At 28.1% G+C, this 18,884-nt stretch overlaps 1 long non-coding RNA gene and 1 pseudogene across 1 annotated transcript; both read right to left on the bottom strand.

Moving 5' to 3' along the window:
- Positions 1-7,078: 7,078 nt before the first annotated feature.
- LOC145956534 (ATP-dependent DNA helicase PIF1-like) lies at positions 7,079-11,559 on the bottom strand (annotated as a pseudogene).
- Positions 11,560-11,689: 130 nt separating this feature from the next.
- On the bottom strand, positions 11,690-16,997 carry LOC114917102 (uncharacterized). The gene is made up of 5 exons (XR_014432787.1): positions 16,669-16,997; positions 13,739-13,806; positions 13,131-13,480; positions 12,905-12,970; positions 11,690-12,732 (listed from the first exon to the last, which is right to left on the bottom strand). It is a non-coding gene; the product is annotated as an uncharacterized LOC114917102 (long non-coding RNA).
- Positions 16,998-18,884: the final 1,887 nt, after the last annotated feature.

Raw genomic sequence — 18,884 nt, 5'->3', positions numbered from 1 at the left:
ATGCTTTGAAGTCCATTCAAATAAAATATCTTTTTTAACAAGCTCATTCAAGGGTGAAGCAATGCTAGAGAAGTTAGGAACAAATCTTCTATAAAAACTTGCAAGTCCATGAAAACTCCTAACTTCACTAACATTTTTAGGTTTGGGCCACTCTTGAATGGATTTGATTTTCTCGGGGTCCACACGAACCCCTTTTTTGCTCACAATGAACCCTAGGAAAATCACATGGTCCACACAAAAAGTACATTTTTCAATATTTGCAAACAAGTGGTTTTGCTTAAGGATCATCAAAACTTCTCTAAGATGTCCTATGTGATCATCTTGAGACCTACTATAGATTAAAATATCATCAAAATAAACAACAACAATTCCTATACATTGTCTCAAGACATGATTCATAAGCCTCATGAATGTACTTGGTGCATTAGTTAAACCAAAAGGCATAACTAGCCACTTATACAATCCAAATTTTGTCTTAAAAGCAATCTTCCACTCATCACCCTCTTTGATTCTTATTTGGTGATAACCACTTTTAAGATCAATTTTAGAAAATATAGTAGCACCATGTAATTCATCAAGCATATCATCAAGTCTAGGGATTGGGTGCCTGTACTTGATTGTGATATTGTTAATAGCCCTACAATCACTTCACATTCTCCATTTTCCATCTTTCTTGGGCACTAACAATACAGGCACAACACAGGGACTCAAACTCTTTTGCACCCACCACTTATTCAATAATTCTTGAACTTGGTTCTCTATCTCCTTAGTTTCTTGGGGATTTGTCCTATAGGCTGGTCTATTGGGTAGACTAGCCCCAGGCACAAAATCAATTTGATGTTCTATACCCCTAAAAGGAGGAAGGCCCTTTGGACCATCACTAGGGAATATATCATCAAATTCTTTTAACAATTGGGAAACTTCAAGAGGTAAAGAACTAGGTTCAATACTTAAATTACAATTAAGCATACCTCTACAAAGAAGAATGTAAGAAGGCTTTTCAACAAATAGAGTTTGTTTTAAAGTTTCTTGTTGAATTCCTTCTATTGGAAGAGGTTTCTCTTCCTTCTTCTTCTTTGAATATTTATGCTTTTTTTCTTCTTTTTTTTTATCAAGTTTTTTTTTCTTCTTCTCTTTTCATTTTCATTTGTACTTGATCCTCTATCACTTGTGAAGGAGACAAAGGATGAAGTACAAACTTCTTTTCTTTATGGGTGAAAGTAATTTCATTGGTAAGGCCATTATGCATGGTTTTCTTGTCAAATTACCATGGCCTTCCCAACAAAATATGGCAAGCTTCCATTGGAACTATGTCACATACCACATGATCTTCATAGTTTCCAATAGAAAACTTGACTTTCACTTGTTTATCCACAATGATATCCCCATCTTCATTAAGCCAATGAAGTTGATATGGTTTTGGATGGGGAATTGGAGTAAGATCAAGCTTCTCCACCAACCTTGTGCTACAACAATTACAACAAGACCCACTATCCACAATGAGAGAACAAGCTTTATCAAGAATTTTACACCTTGTGTGAAAAATATTCTCTCTTTGTGAAAGGTGAGACTCATGAGGTTGGCTTCCTAGAAGCCTTCTAATCATTAGAAGTTGACCATCATAAGGATATGCTATTTCAATTGGATGGTCTTCCTCACTTGTTTCACTATCACTTGAAGTGGTAGAACTAGATTCATCAACACTACTATAAATGTCTTGCCCTCTCAAAATCATCACCTTTTTAGTTGGGCATTGAGAAGCTATGTGGCCTCTCCCAAGACATTTAAAGCATTTGATGTCACTAGTCTTACTACTAGAAGTGACAACATTTTTATTTTTATCTTTTTCATTTTCTTTTTCTTTTTCTAGACCCTTGCTAAATTTCTTAGAGGAATCATATTGACCCTCCCTCTTGTAGTCCTTCTTGATATATGAGCTAGATTGAGTTTTTCCTTTGAAAGAACTTTTTCTTAAATTTTGTTGTTCCACCCTTATACAAAGTTGGACCAAATCATCAAGGTCCCTATAAGGGAGTAACTCAACCCTATCTCTTATACCAAAATTAAGATCACTTAGAAATCTAGCAATGGTCAATCTTTCTTCTTCCCTTATCCCAGCCCTCATGAGATATAACTCCATTTTCTGTCTATAATCGTCCACACTCATGTTCTTTTGTTGGAGTCTTTGGAGCTTATCCATAAGCTCCCTACTATAATAAGAAGGTATGTGCCTTCTTCTCATAGCACTCCTCAATTCATTCCAATAAGTAATAAGAGGGCCATTGTGAAGTCTTCTCTCTCTCTCCAAGGATGTCCACCAATACATAGCTTGTCCTTGGAAAGCTAAGGTGGCAAAGGGAACTTTCCTTTCCTCACCTACTTGATGAAAAGTGAAGACTTGATCCACTTTCATCTCTCAATCTAAGTAGGCATCCACATCCTATTTCCCATGAAAGTAAGGGAGATCAACCCTTGATTCCCTCACTTTAGGCTCCTTAATGACTTTTCTAGATATAGGTTGGTAATAAGCATCAACATTCAAACTACCTTCATCCTCTTGGCTTGTAGAGGCATTGGAACCTTTTGTAGAACTTTTTTGACTTTTTCTTTTATTGATTTTTTTTAAAATTTTCTCTTCTTGTTGGTTAATTTTATTTATCTCTTCTTCAAGAGCAATAAGTTGTACTTCTCTTTCAATCTTTTCTTTTTCTTTTTGAAGTACCTCTTGTTGCTTCCAAAGTTTTAGTGCTTCAACTTCCTTGACAATTCTTTTAAAACTTTTAGGAGTTTCAAAGTCACTACTACTTTGAGAAATATGACTCATGATTAAGCAATAAGAATTTTTAATGCTATGCAAAAGATAAAATGTTTTTGGTATTTTCTAGGAACAAAAATAGCACTTGGTAGTCTAAGTGTACAAGTTACACTATCAAGGGAGGTGAGCTACTAAGAGCCACTTAATAACCAATCCTTTTCAAGTGGAAATCACTAATCTCCCTTGTGGTATTTTCAATTCCACAAAGATTTTCACAAAATTTTTTATGAGTATGCTTTTCACAATTTGTTTTAAAAGCTATCTAGACGTGAACAATTAAATCTACACAAGTCTAGATGAAACAAGGCAGCAAATTAAACACAAATTAAAGACAAACACTTAAAGGAAGCAAGGATAAGCAACTAGTCGGTTTGCCCTAAGTGGAAGCTTGAAACATATGAAATTTCCAAGCCACTTCCACTAGTACTACACGTGAGTAGGCTACTAAGGGATTAGATATACCTGACCAGCTTCTTAATACTCCCTCCAAGCTTTACAAATTGGTTTAAAATACAAGAGATTGCAAAAATTTAAACTAGCCTAGAAAGCAATAAATGACGACTTTAGTGACCAAGTTAGTGACGGATTTTGTTGTCCAATTTTCTAACACTTGTTTAAGTGTTCTAATCTACCACCAACCCTTGGCTTAAGCTGTTCCTGGACCCTGCACAATGAACACAACAAATTGGTTAATGAAGGCTGCTCACAAGATGAAAGGAATGATCACTCTTGTGAAGGTAGTTTAGGAAAAGTTTGGTCACTAAATTAGGTCAAATTTTGTAGTCTTAATGTCCAAATCTTTCCCTTCTCTTTGTTGAGTCAGTTCTTGATCCTTAAGCAAGGATTTGAGGCCACTTCCAGCACAGAATGATTAATGAAAGAAAACAAGACAAGCAACAAAAGCACAATTTAAGAAGCTTATACCAAAATTTGTAGATTAAGGTGTTTTTGACAAGACTCAAAGATGTTCAACAAAGAAAGTTGAAAATAAGACTCCAAAGTAGGCTAGTACTCAGTTAGGAATGTTCCTAGATAGGTACTAGAGTAGATTGACAACATAAAATTTTTTTGAAAGCAATTGGATAAGAACAAACCAAATATTAGTCCAAACAAGTTTGAGGAATCAAGTGAATTTTCTAGTTTGTACTCTTCTCGGCTTTTTCGTTTTAAAATGCTTTATATATATATATATATATATATATATATATATATATATATTATTCTTTCTTTTTCTGAATTCAAGTTAAGATTCCAAAAAAGGTATTTGCCTTTTGTTTTCAAATTTTTCAAAATTCCATGCTATAGAAACCGAGACTATAAGTTGATCAAAATTCAAGTGAAAAATTGGTGAAACTAGTGCACTAATTTTTAGGCTTTGTATTGGATTCCTTTGTTCACTTTTATTTTAACTATTTTGATACAATATGCTCTGTATTTTCTCTGTTTTTCAGCAACTATATTTTTAAAATTTGAATCCAAAAGAGATAGTGCACTAGAAGTAGGATTAAACACTTGAAATTTTAAGCAACACAATTTTTTTTTCAAGAATTTTCAATAGAAAGTGATTTGAAAACTTAAGTACACAATGGAAACCTAACTCTAAAGAAATTTGCTAGAACTAATAGCAAATTATGAACTCAATAAGGTAAAATAAAAAGGACATATAGGTAGGCAAAAGAGAAAGCAAACCGAGACCAAAATATGAACTACAACTCAAAAGAAAACTAGGTTAAACATGTTATTCAAGGAATTTGCAACATATAATGACTAAACACAAACTTCTAAGACAAAACAGATTTAAAACAAAAATTCTAATGCAATGAATGAGGTCCAATCACGGACACATGCAAGGAATGGAGAGACTCAAATAAAATCAAAAAATAAGCACAAGCAAATAGGTCCTAAAACATGTTGATTGTGGAAGAATTCAATTACAACCAAGCAATGGATCTATGGAACAAAATTTTCTTCAAAACAAATAGATCCGGAAAGAGACTCAAACAAGACAATTAAAACACAAAGAACATAAGACACACGGACACAAAAAGATGAAGAACACTTATCTCCTTGAAGACCTTGCGCTTGATACCAAAATTGATGGAGAAGGTAGGAGAAGTGGAAGTAGTGCTTCTCCTTAGCTTCACCTTAGCTCGGATATTCTTCAAAGGAGATGGAAACCGAATCAAGAACACTTGGAATGGATGAAGTTCTTGGATGAATGGAGGCCTAAGCCTTGGATGGAAGTATCCAAGCTCAAGGAGTAATGGATTGCTCACTTCAAAGAGAAGGAAGGAGATGAACTTCCTAGGGATTTTGAGGTGAACACTCACGGTGACTTTGAAGAGAAACTCGGCAAGTATTTGCTCTCAAATTTCATTAAGCTCAAAGTAAAGTTTACAATGTGTGAAGGAGGCATTTAAAGGATCCGGAACAAGGCACTTGGCGCCAATGTAAAAGCCTCACATGTGGCGCCAAGTTTTGAATTCAGATTTCAAAAATTTGAATTCAAAACTTATCTCACATGTGGTGACCGGTCACACTTAGAGCTAGGTGCATTTGGCTTTGATTTAGTATGCATTTAGGGTTAATTTTGAGTCACACATGTTCAGCCAAGGTGGCATCAAACATGTGACTCAAAATGTAACTTAAATGCATCCTAAATTAAACCTAGTTTAACCTAATCCAATTAAACTACAAATCCTCCTTAAACCCTAATCTAATGACCTAAATACAATGGTCAAGAAAATACAGTGAATAGGAAAAATTACAAGAAGAAGAATGAGCCCGATATTGGGTATCAAAAGCCCAAAGCCCATGAAGCCCAATTACAAGCTCAAAATACACAAACCCTAATCTATGGTCAAAATACAAGACCAAAATCAAAGTAACTTCCTATTCTAAGAATGTGTTATAAAACATGGTGTTCAATCAAGTGTAGTCCAAGTAAGAAGCATCCTAGGCCCACCAAGCCCATTGGGCCCACTAAGCTTTGAAGCTGACAAGTCTTCAAGTAATCTCCTGGCGATGGCTCAAGTGGTTGGGCCTTTAGCCCATGCTCTTCCATCACTCTATATATATATATATGTGTGTGTGTGTGTGTGTGTGTGTGTGTGTGTGATTTTCAAATTTTTAATTTAAATTTTAATATTATTTTAAATGAAACTAGTATTTAATGTACATGTTAATTAGTTGTTTATTAGGTATCCATTTATTTGAATTTTCTTTAAAAATATATTTTAATAAAATAAGAAATTGTATGTTTTTCAATATTTTTGTCAAATCTACATAAAATTCAAAATACAATTTATATGCTTAAAAATATCTATTTGCAAACATAATATTTATTTGTATATATAATTTATTATAAATATTAGTTATATACAATAATTTTTTACTTGTCCATTGCACACACTAAAATACTAGGTTTATATTATCTCACTTGATTTACATTGTGTAACCTCTCTCTCTATATATATATAAATATATATATATATATATATATATAAGGGATACGTTTACTTTAGGAGTAAGTCTACATAAACTTATTCTGTTGAATAACTTATGTTCTACATTAAATTTTAACGATTCAATTGTTGAGTTTAAAGTTCTTAATACATAGACCAAATCTGCAAATTTTTAAAAGAACCTAAAAATCATTTGATAGTTCATTTCATTAATTCAAATTGACGGATAATTATAAAATCATTTTACACATTGATTTGAATTAATGAAACGAAGTATCAAATGATTTTTAATTTTTTTAAAAATTTGTAGATTTGATCTGTGTATTAAGAACTTCAAATTCAATGATTGGATTGTTGAAATTTGATGTAGAGCACGAGTATTATGAAATAGTGCAAGTCTTGATAGACTTACTCTTGTAGTAAACAAATCCTCATCATATATACTAGCGGGGCCGAGGCACTTCGTGCCTCTATATGAATTTTATCGCTAACTTTAAAATAACGCATCGATTGAATGAATTCATTCTTGACATATAATTGTATAAATAATTTTACACAATATATTATGATTAATTTAATCATTGTTCATTGATGAAGTGCATCATAATCAAGACATAATAGAATGCCAGTTCATATAAAATAAAAATTTATGTTCTACATAATTATGTTTGCAATGATGGAATAAAATAATATATATAATAATCAAATGCAATTTTTCCATGATATATTTTTTTAATAGGAAGATCAAATAATGAATTCGCTTCAGGACGATTTATAGCTTCCCTGCAAATTATGAAAGAAATTAACGAAATTAAATGTCAATAAATAATAAATATCATTTTAAATAATTAATAATTAAATAAAGTGCATAATGTCATACCTTTCGAGAATAAATTTTAATTCTTTATAAAATACATCGTCCATAATTTCTTTAACTTTAAAAAACTGCATAAACAAATAATAGAGTGTCAAGTATCAATATGACAGATTTAATATTTGATGTAAATTTTTATGTGTTATGAAAAAAATTACCACAACCTCAAAAATGGAGATATCTTGTTTTGCATGAAAGTTGTTAATATGACAGATATTACTCGATCTTGCATTTTCAAGTGTCCTATTATTGTAAAAAAATATGAGTTAGAATTTATTTAAATTAGGTAATAATACAACTATATTTTTATATATATGAAATTATCACATATAAACTATTTTTAGAACCATATTATTATATTACCTTTCTAATTTTTGAGACAACAATTCTTTTTTCACCATTTTCCAAAGTTGTGTTTTATCTACTATTACAGTAGAACTCCACCCAATAGAATATACTTTTAAACGATGAACCTGTCACAAAGAAAATACAATTTAAATAGATAAGCAATAACAAAATATGAAGTCTAAGCATGAATTAAATTGAACCTTGTTGTCAATGAGAGAATTGTTGAGAGTGAATCATTGTCCTTCCAAATATTCCATAATTTTTGAAAGTCATCCTCCTAGTAAATATAAGTAATATAATGAAAAATAGATGATAATGAAGTTTCATAAAAAAAAGTGAATAAATATGTTATCACTTACCTGTTTGTCAAAATATATATTCAAATTCTTTTTATTGATCTCTTCATATAACTGGAGGATCTCCTTGCATCTTAATTTGACTATAGATAAAAAAATAAAAGAAACAAATTTTAGCTTTTGTATATCAGTATCAAGTATTAATCTAAATCAATCATAGTTATAAATTAAAAGGGGCAACACCTGATTTTGAGATAACAAAATTTCTTGAAAAACAATATTTTTCGTAAAGTTTCCATCTTCCCCTTCAAGTTTTCCTTCTTTAATAAGAATTTTCGTTGAAGCTTGAGAAACACCTCTTGACAAAGCAACATATAATTGACCATGACCAAAAACATGTCGCGGAAGATAAATTCCCACATTGGGTATTGTTTGTCCCTGTGACTTATTTATGGTAATTGCAAAACTTAGTTTTATAGGAAATTGCTTCCTAATAAGTACAAAGGGAAGTCTTGCACTTTCTGTTGTCTTATGTTTAATCCGGGGCAAAAAATATCTCTTTCCAGCATTATGACCTGTTAGGATTTCAACATCCAACATATTCATAAAGAATTCGCGGCATAATAACCTTGTTCCATTTCATAAGCCAGCTTTAGGATCTATGTTTCGCAACAACATCAACGGTGCACCTTTTTTAACCTTCAGATTATATGGTGGAAAACCACCTGGAGTAAATAGAGTGCAAGTATTCTTGTTGATATAAGTTGTGTGTGTCCCCTTCAACCACATCAAATGATAACAAATGTCGTTCTTCTCCTAGGAAATGGTTGATGATAATGTCATTTAGCTTTTGAACATCCTCATTTTTTGGTGTTAGTATGGCTCTTTGTACCATATAAGAAGCATCCCATGTATGAGATTCTAAATGTGGAAATGTGTCACGAATAAGTTTTTGTATTGAATTTTCCCCTTCCCATGTTATTTCAATTTGATGGGGAACTTTGACCATATCATCCAATTTGGTAGGTTCATTACCATCTCCAATGCGCATTAGATATTCTGAAAAATTAGGATCTTGTAATGATCGCATGTTTTGTCTCAAATGTAAAACCTTTGTGATAGGCCATAAATGAGACTTAACAATACATGCATTTATCATTTGTGCCTTAGTACCCTTTGGAACAACAGGAAGCACTTGACGAAAATCCCCTCCCAATATCATAATTTTACCACCAAATGGAGCATTACAATCTAAAATATCCTTTAATGATCTGTCTAATGCTTCCAAAGCATATCTATTTATCATGGGTGCTTCATCCCAAATGATTGTTGTGGTTTCTCTAATCAGTTTTGCAAGATCAGATTGTTTACTTATAGAACAAAATGAATCTGCCTCTACATTGATTGGTATCTTAAATCTAGAATGTGCAGTTCGACCACCAGGTAATAATGTGGCAGCTATACTAGAAGAGGCAGTTGCTAAAACAATTTGTCCCTTGCTTCTCACATTTGCAATTAAAGTGCGATAAAGGAATGTTTTATCTGTTCCTCCTGGTCCATCCACAAAGAAAACTTGACTTTGTTTATTGTTGATAACATCCATAATGGCATTGAATGCAATTAATTGATCATTATTTAATTTAATCACAGATTCTAAATCTTCATTATCTACCTGGATGGATAACTCCTCTTGTATAACCCTTGGCATCAAAGAACTATGAGAAGTCTCCATTGTTATTGTTGGCAAATCATAATCTGTGATTTGTTTTCCATGTTGAATCAAAAGTTCATTCAAATCCTTTAATAACATGTTAATGAGATTTGTTGTCACAGTAACGCTTGTTGAAGTATAGTCTTCCATCATGTAGGTGTAAAAAGCATCCCAAAGTTGTCTAACATTGGTTGGTTCACAAAAGATTAATATAGTTACAAACAAACTCCTTAAAGCATAAGGCATTTGTAGACTTGATGCTTCAACTAAGCATTCGTGAATACTATTATCACTTTCTAAGAAGCCCCGATGCTCAGCCGCTTTCTTGAATGTGGTAAAACATGTTCCATTTGTTGAAAGCATATCTTCCCAACTCATTGGACCTTTTAAATGAGATAATAGAATGCGTAGGTAGAATTTTTCACCTTCTGAAGGAGATACTGTATAAATCCTACCAATGACTTTCTTTGGTGACCTTCTTCGATACCATTCCTTATCCCCCCTATGCCAACAATAATGTTCTGGAATCTCTATGTACAAATAACCCCTTGAATTTGGATCTCTGCGATTTAGGGCAAAGAACTGTGTCAACATTGTTTTGGAGTTATGTTCATTGTTTAGAACATCAGTGATTCTTTGATGATTATAAAATCGCACTTGCTGGCGATTTGGTAAGTGAATTTGTAGTCTTTCAACAGATGGATATATTCGATAAATAGTAAATCTAAATATCTTCCACAAAGCTTCTAGAGCACAAATCCATCTTGCATCAATATATTGTTGAACCTCATCTAAATTTGATCCTCTACAAACCTCCATTGATATTCGATCTGGACCTTTGTAGACATATTTATATAAATACTTAATACTTTTGATGCTACTGCATACTTCCACATTTATATGACAATTGTACTTTAAGAGTAACTAAGGGTTATAAGGAACCACCCATCTGTTATCAATAGTGACATTTCTATTAACAGATACTGGGTGGTTAAATCGTCTTCTATATTGTGGGTATGAATCATGACCTTGGCGTGTCTCTTGGTAAAATTGTTTTGGATACATTTTTTTGCACTGACCATTCTTCATACATGGAGAATTGGGATTCAAAGTTCCGCAAGGCCCATGAATCATGTGCTTTAGTACAACCTCATGCAATTGTGGTTCATCTTCAAATTTAGGTATTTCTGCCCTCACAACACTATCATAATCTTTAGGGTCACGTAATTTGTCATTACTTTCTAAGATCAGCAACATATGTACATGTGGCAGTCCACGCTTTTAAAATTCTGTCACATACATGTAACTTTTTACCTTTCCAAGGACCCCTTTATTAATCACATCCTCCTTCAATTGCTCAAATTTTGATCGAAATATTCTTGTCACCAAGTCTGGACGATCTTGTGGTGTTTTGTGAGGGCCTAGTTGAGATGATATTTCGCTCCAAGAAGGATTACATGTCATTGTGAGAAAAATGTCTGGTTTACCATCATTAAGCACAATAGCCATTCCATCTTCATAACGTTGTGTCAAGTCACGACGACTACCAATAAATGATGATGGTAATATTGTTCGTTGACCGATATTTTCTACAATAATAATTTTAATTTTTTATTTTTGGTAACTCAGAATGAAAGTTATTGAAATAAATATGACATTCATAAATATTGTGTGGATTACCTCCAATAGTTTCTCCTTCATGTAAAGCATCTTGCAAACCTTGGTATACTTCAGCACGAATATTATTTTGATTGTTTCGAATCCACCTTAACCTCCCTGATTCAATTTTCACATAGTTGTCTACAACATATTGTTGTAAAAGTCTACCAGACTTTAACAATGTAGATTGATCCTCTGGACGAATCTACAACACAGGTATTCGTTAACACTTCATAATTTAATTTTACATATATTTTTATAGTATATATGAAAAATACCTGAAGGATGTAACTATAATATTCTCGACATGAGATATTTTGTCCATTATCATTTTTGGTGTTGAAATCCCAACCATATGTCCCAAAAGGTAATAGCAAAGGATATTGCAGTGGATCATAATAGCCTATTGTTTCTTGAATGTTCACCAAATTACCATCATGACTGCGCAATTTGATATCTCGTCCACGTGACATTGATTCTGTATCTCTACCAACAATGATTGCGGCAACTTGTGAAGTGGTTGGAAGATGATATTGTGGTTGATTATCAGGACGTTCTTTAATAAGTAGACTGCATTCTTGAACATTTGATCGTAGTGCAAGTTGTTTAAATACATGCACAAAAGGATTGAACTGATGTAGTATTTGTTGCAACTTAGAAACTATGGATTGATGTAGTTGAGGGTTTTCAAGCATCCTATTTTGTAATTCATGACCTGTGTCATAGATGTACAATTGCAAGAATCGTGGCCTACAACCCTCATTTGGATAGAATCCTCCAATGTTGTGATATATTGAACCTTGAGCACGAAAACTATATATACCACATCCATTTGGTCCAACATTTTTATCAAGATGAACACCAAGTGAAGTGAATGAAAGTACATGATTGTAACTTCGAATATGTTTTCTAAAATGTTTCCCTTCAGATGTAGAGTCCAGAAAAACATCAAGCAACTCTTGAGGAGCATTAATTAGTGTAAAATTAACTTTTCCACCAGAGCAGCACATATCTTTTGATTCATGATAAAATAGTTGTGCTTGACATCGTCTACATGTAGTTGGACTTGGTAATTGAGGATTAGTCATTCTCATGGTATTTTGGAAATTTCGAGCACTATTATGTGCTCGTGAGAATTGAGTTGGCAATTCTACTTTATTTAAGAAAGTGATAATGGATTTTAATAAAATTAAAAATATATATATACTTGTGTGTGTGCGCGCTCGTGGGGGCGCATGGATAATATATGTTAATTAATAAATAAAAACAATAAAAAACAATACGGGTCATAAAGAAATTGTGTGTACCTTGAATAGGTAGTTCTATAGTATTTCCATTTTGCATTTCCACTTCCATGAAATCTTTATTATTGTAAAACCAAAAAATAACATTCATAAATTGTAAATTTATGTTTATGATATGTTAAGTGAATAAAATGTTTGAATGTATATGATAGTTTGTCATAATTGTATTTCATTCTCACTAACCATTAACATTGTTATTAATATGTATATTACTCGGCCCTGCTTCATTGTCATTTGTTCCTTGAAACCTTGTTGGATGATCTGCATGATTATAAAATAGGAAAAAAAAGTAAATGTGTCAATACAAAAATTTTAATGAATTTATTAAAATAATTATATAAATATAAAATTTAAATAGATAATTTATCCTAATTTTATGTCAAATAAAAGAAATAAACAATTATGAATATATTTGAAATTCATGATGACTAACCATGAATTATGTGATCAATATTCCTGATACTCGGTCCTGCTTCATTGTCATTTGTTCCTTGAAACCCTGTTTAAGAAAATTTAAATTGTAAATGTTTAGTAAAAATAATAATAACTAAACCAAAAAGAAAAAATATTTTTGAAAAAATATATTAAAAAGACTATACACAACAAACCATGACCAACGTGACCAATATTTAAAAAAATTGCATTTGTTTGGATGTTACCTATTCTTTGAAACGTAGTAGACCGAGCTAATTGTAGTACATATGTCAGTCTTCTTATGCTGTGTGAATTTGCAATTGTGGAATGTTGAAAGGTTATGTTTGGCAAATTATTTAACATGTCTGTGGTTGTACAGATATGTGAATTAGTTGGATGAGTTGTTGAAGATGATGTGTGTACTTCATTTTGTTGTTGTCTCCTTTGTTGGTAATTTATACGTCGCCTAGACAATTGTTGTTGTCTTTGATCCATGTTCATTCGATTTCTTCTATTTCTATAGTTTTGTCTCCATCTTTCTCGTTGTTGTTCTTGTTGTTGACCATTTGAATTTGGCATATTGTTATATAGCTATCTGTCAAATAGCATTTGTGGACAATTATATATTGAATTGTTATTAAGAAATATATAAATAAATGTAATAATCACTATTATTAAATTTTAATTAAATGGTGAAACTATTAATTTGTGAAATAGACAAAGTATGGGTTCCCATATATATAGTACAAAATAAGTACAATATTAATTTTGAATTTGAAGATAAACTTCATTTAGGGTCATGAATTTCGTTTAATATATAATTGAAGATTCAGAAGAGAGGAATAATACAAACCTTACGGCCGTGGATCCAGAGTTGATAAAGCCTAATTTCGTTTGCCTTCAACAAATCGGATATGGACTCTGAATACGGTTCAAGACACAAATAAAAATTAGGCTTTTAAGTTTAGTGTAAATTACATTTATATCCATTAAAGTTTTAGGAAATTGTATATATACTTTGTTGAATTGTTTAAAAAATAGTATATTAATTAAGTCACACATTACTGAAACCTATGTTATTTGTTTAATTATTTTTAAAATATGACATTATATCATTAATAAAAATAAATGTACAATTTTTCAATAAATAACTTTGTCTTTTTCCAATTGATGGTTTGGAGACACTTTTGCATGCACTAAAGAAGGCAACAAAACACAAAAAGAATGTAGTAGAAAAACAATGAAGATGAGATTGAAAGAATGCACCAGAGTAACTCTTTAGGAGCTATAATTACTGAAAAATTAATTTTTCAATAAAAATGAAAATGAACGGGTAGATGATGAAACTGCATAATCCCAACAAATCTCAAAATGTTTACACAGTATGTTAACAATCCCTAATCTACACTAACACTCTATAATTCACAGATTTTCACGTAAAATCACAAACAAATCATACAAACAATAACCTGGAAAAAAATTGCAAAACTAACAAAATATCATTTTGAGTCCGTACATGCGATGATTTTGTACTTAAAAAAAGTAAAAATAAAATCATAACATGCGAATATATAATAGTTATGAAAATCATATAATCCATTAAATATTTTTTTACAACTTCACATCATGAAAGGGATCGTATCATGCACTACGAAAATATAGGACCAAAAAATAAATAGGCAAAAAGTTTTTTTTTCATAATACAATAAAGTGATTTAGCAAATTTAAATTTAGGTAGCGAAAATTGAAGTAAATGAATGAGTGAATTTACACACAAATGAAACAAAACCAAAGACTAAATGTGACTTTCTCTGTCATGTGTATGAATGCACGTGTGAACCACAAATTTACATGCACTTTAAAAGAAGGATTCTAAATAAAAGTTATCATTGAGAATATCTTCATGATTCACGTTAAATTTCAAAACTTTTCTTTAATTTGATTTAACAACCATAATATGCACCATTAAATAATAACAATAAATTTTTTATAATGAAATTAATTACATAAGTTTATTTAATTAATAAACTGAATGTATTTCTCAAGTTTAGTTTTTTTTTACAATTCTTTTTTTTTTATGTATTATTTTTACAAAAGAATTTAATTTTACTCAAGTTATTAAAAATGTAAATTTTAAATATATCTATTTTCTAAATTTATTTTTTCCCTTTAAAATTATAAGAAAATAGTATTTAAACTTACTATCTTAATACATTTAAAAATTTAAATATATAACTATATTTCAATACAAATTCAAATGTAATATATGTCTAAGTTTAAAGTTTAAATCTTAAACTTTAATTTTAAATACTAAATTACGGATTTTAAATTTTATCTTTTAAAAATTAAAAATTTAAATTTAAATTTTAAATTATGAATTATACATTTTAAATTTTAAATTTTAAATTTTAAATTTTAAATTTTAAATTTTAAATTTTAAATTTTAAATTTTAAATTTTAAATTTTAAATTTTAAATTTTAAATTTTAAATTTTAAATTTTAAATTTTAAATTTTAAATTTCAAATTTTAAATTTTAAATTTCAAATTTTAAATTTTAAATTTTAAATTTTAAATTTTAAATTTTAAATTTTAAATTTTAAATTTTAAATTTTAAATTTTAAATTTTAAATTTTAAATTTTAAATTTTAAATTTTAGATTTTAAATTTTAGATAATAAATTTTAAATTTTACATTTTAAATTTTAGATTGTAGATTTTAAATTTTAAATTTTAAAATTTAAACTTTAAATTTGAAATTAAAAATTTAAACTTTAAATTTGAAATGTAAAATTTTAAACTTTACATTTTAAATTGTAAATTTTAGAATTTATATTTAAAGAATCACTATTTTCTGAATTCATTTTTTCCCTTTGAAATTATAAAAAATTCACATTTAAATTTACTATCTTAATAGATTTATAAATTTAAATATATAACTATATTTTATTAAGAATCCAGATTTAATATATGCTTAATTTTAAATTTTAAATTTTAAATTTTGAATTTTCAATTTTCAATTTTCAGTTTTGAATTTTAAATTTTAAATTTTAAATTCTGAATTTTAAATTTTAAATTTTAAATTTTAATTTTTAAATTGTCAAATTTAAATTTTAAAATTTAAGGAACGGTTGTTATGATATTAAAAACATAAGTTGAGAAAGTAACATAGTTTCATGGTAAAAACAGAATAAATTGGAGAAAAATATTTAGTTTATTATTTTTAACTTTAAGTATATATATATATATATATATATATATATATATATATATTTAAAAATAATGATTGAACAGAATTTATTTTATAAAATGACCAAATTCAAAATCCAAATACTCACGCCTGGCGCTCTAATATCACGCCCGGCGCAAAACTCTTTAAATTGCGCCCGGCGCGAATAAACTTGCGCCAGGCGCAAAAACTCACCAGAGACGCTGCTTTGAATTGCGCCCGGCGCGAAGAACTGCGCCCGGCGCAAATTCAAACTGCAACTGCCCCCATATTCTAAAATTTCATCCAAAACCTGCAAAATCAACTTCTTAAGCACATGCAATCGGTCCAAATTACTACATTATCATCTAAGAGTCCAAAAATACCACCTTTTTCGACATGCAACAACAGATCAAGGATTTTCCCCAACATTTCTCAACAACCCCGAAACCCCCAAAGAAACAAGTTCCCTTTCAATCCAGTCAAGAATCACCCATCAACAAGCATCAAACGAGTTTCTAGAACTCGTTCACAGCCAAACACAATGAAAAAGAAACAAAAATACTAGCTTCCCTTACATTAGCTTGAAGATTCGAGCTTCGAGAAGGAAGACGAAGAAGAAGAAGAAAAATGAGAAGCTCCGCACGGTCCGGATCCAGAAGAGAATCACTTAGTCGGTACCTTGAATTTGAAAGGAGCACCAGCAAGAGAGCACAAAGTCAGCCTCAGAGAAGTACAGCGAGAAGTGAGCGAGAGGAGAGGGTTAACAATAAGGAAGAAGGAAAATGAGAATGGGCCTCGGGGGAGAAGGAAATAAAAAAAGGGGTCTCACAAAATTTATTTGATTATATGTTTTAAAATGAATATTTGAAATTTTTACACTATTAAAAATTAAATACAGATAAGAGTTAGTTATAATTGAATATTTTTTTTAATTTTAAATTTTAAATTTTAAATTTTAAATTTTGAATTTTAAATTCTAAATTTTAAATTTTAATTTTTAAATTTTAAATTTTAATTTTTAAATTTTAAATTTTTGAATTTTGCATTTTGAATTTTAAAACTTTAAATTTTAAATTTAAATTGTAAATTGTAAATTTTAAATTGTAAATTTTAAATTTTAAATTTTAAATTTTAAATTTTCAATTCTAAAATTTAAATTTTAAAATTTAAGCAACGGTTGTTATGATATTAAAAACATAAGTTGAGAAATTAACATAGTTTCCATGGTAAACTTAATAATTTATTGTAGAAATATTTTGAACCTTAATTTTGAAATTTTTTTATTAAAGCAAATTTTATAGTTAATAAAACTTAATTTATTATTTTAAATTTTTGACTAAATTTATTTGATACTAAACTTACATATTTAGTTAAAAATATGTATAAAATAACTATATTTTATTAAGAATTCAAATTTAATATACGTCTAATTTTTAATTTTTAATTTTAAATTTTAAATTTTAAATTTTAACTTTTAAAATTTAAAATTTAAATAATAAATTTTACAGTTTAAATTTTAAATTTTAAACTTTAGATTTTAGATTTTATATTTTAAATTTTAAACTTTAAACTTTAAATTTATAATTTAAAATTTTAATTTTAAACTTTAAACTTTAAAATTATAATCTAAAATTTTAAACTTTAGATTTTACAATTTTAATTTTTAAATTTTATTTTAAATTTTAAATTATAAATTATAAATTTTAAATTGTAAATTTTAAATTATAAATTTTAAATTATAAATTTTAAATTTTAAAATTTAAAATTTAAATTGTAAATTGTAAATTTTAAATTTTTAACTATAAATTTTAAATTTAAATTTTAAATTTTAAATTTTAAATTTTAAATTTTAAATTTTAAATTTTAAATTTTAAATTTTAAATTTTAAATTTTAAATTTTAAATAACAACTTTAATTTATTAATTTAAATTTTTGACTAAATTTATTTGATACTAAACTTACATATTTAGTTAAAAATATGTATAAAATAACTGTATTTTATTAAGAATTCAAATTTAATATACGCCTAATTTTTAATTTTTAATTTTTAATTTTAAAATTTAAATTTTATATTCTAAATTACAAATTTTAAATTTTAACTTTTAAAATTTAAATTTTAAATATTAAATTTTAGATTTTAAATTTTAAATTTTAGACTTTAGATTTTAGATTTTATATTTTAAATTTTAAACTTTAAACTCTAAATTTATAATTTTAAATTTAAATTTTAAACTTTCAACTTTAAATTTATAATTTAAAATTTTAAACTTTAGATTAATTTTAAGTTTTAAATTTTATTGTAATTTTTCAATTTTAAATTTTAAATTTTAAATTTTAAATTTTAAATTTTAAATTTTAAGTTATAAATTTTAAATTATAAATTATAAATTTTAAATTTTTAAAATTTAAATTTAAATTTTAAATTTTAAATTTTAAATTTTAAATTTTAAATTTTAAATTTTAAATTATAAATTTTAAATTTTAGAATTTAAATTTTAAATTTTAAAATTTAAATAACAACTTTAATTTATTATTTTAAATTTTTGACTAAATTTATTTGATACTAAACTTACATATTTAGTTCAAAATATGTATAAAATAACTATACTTTATTAAGAATTCAAATTTAATATACGCCTAATTTTTAATTTTTAATTTTTAATTTTAAAATTTAAATTTTATATTCTAAATTACAAATTTTAAATTTTAACTTTTAAAATTTAAATTTTAGATTTTAATTTTTAAATTTTAGACTTTAGACTTTAGATTTTAGATTTTATATTTGAAATTT

This window comes from Cajanus cajan, chromosome 3 (genome assembly GCF_000230855.2).
Source record: "Cajanus cajan strain Asha chromosome 3, NIPB_CcT2T_4, whole genome shotgun sequence".
Taxonomy (NCBI): domain Eukaryota; kingdom Viridiplantae; phylum Streptophyta; class Magnoliopsida; order Fabales; family Fabaceae; genus Cajanus; species Cajanus cajan.
Note: the sequence above shows the minus strand (reverse complement) of the source record. Positions and strands in the feature narration are given on the sequence as shown.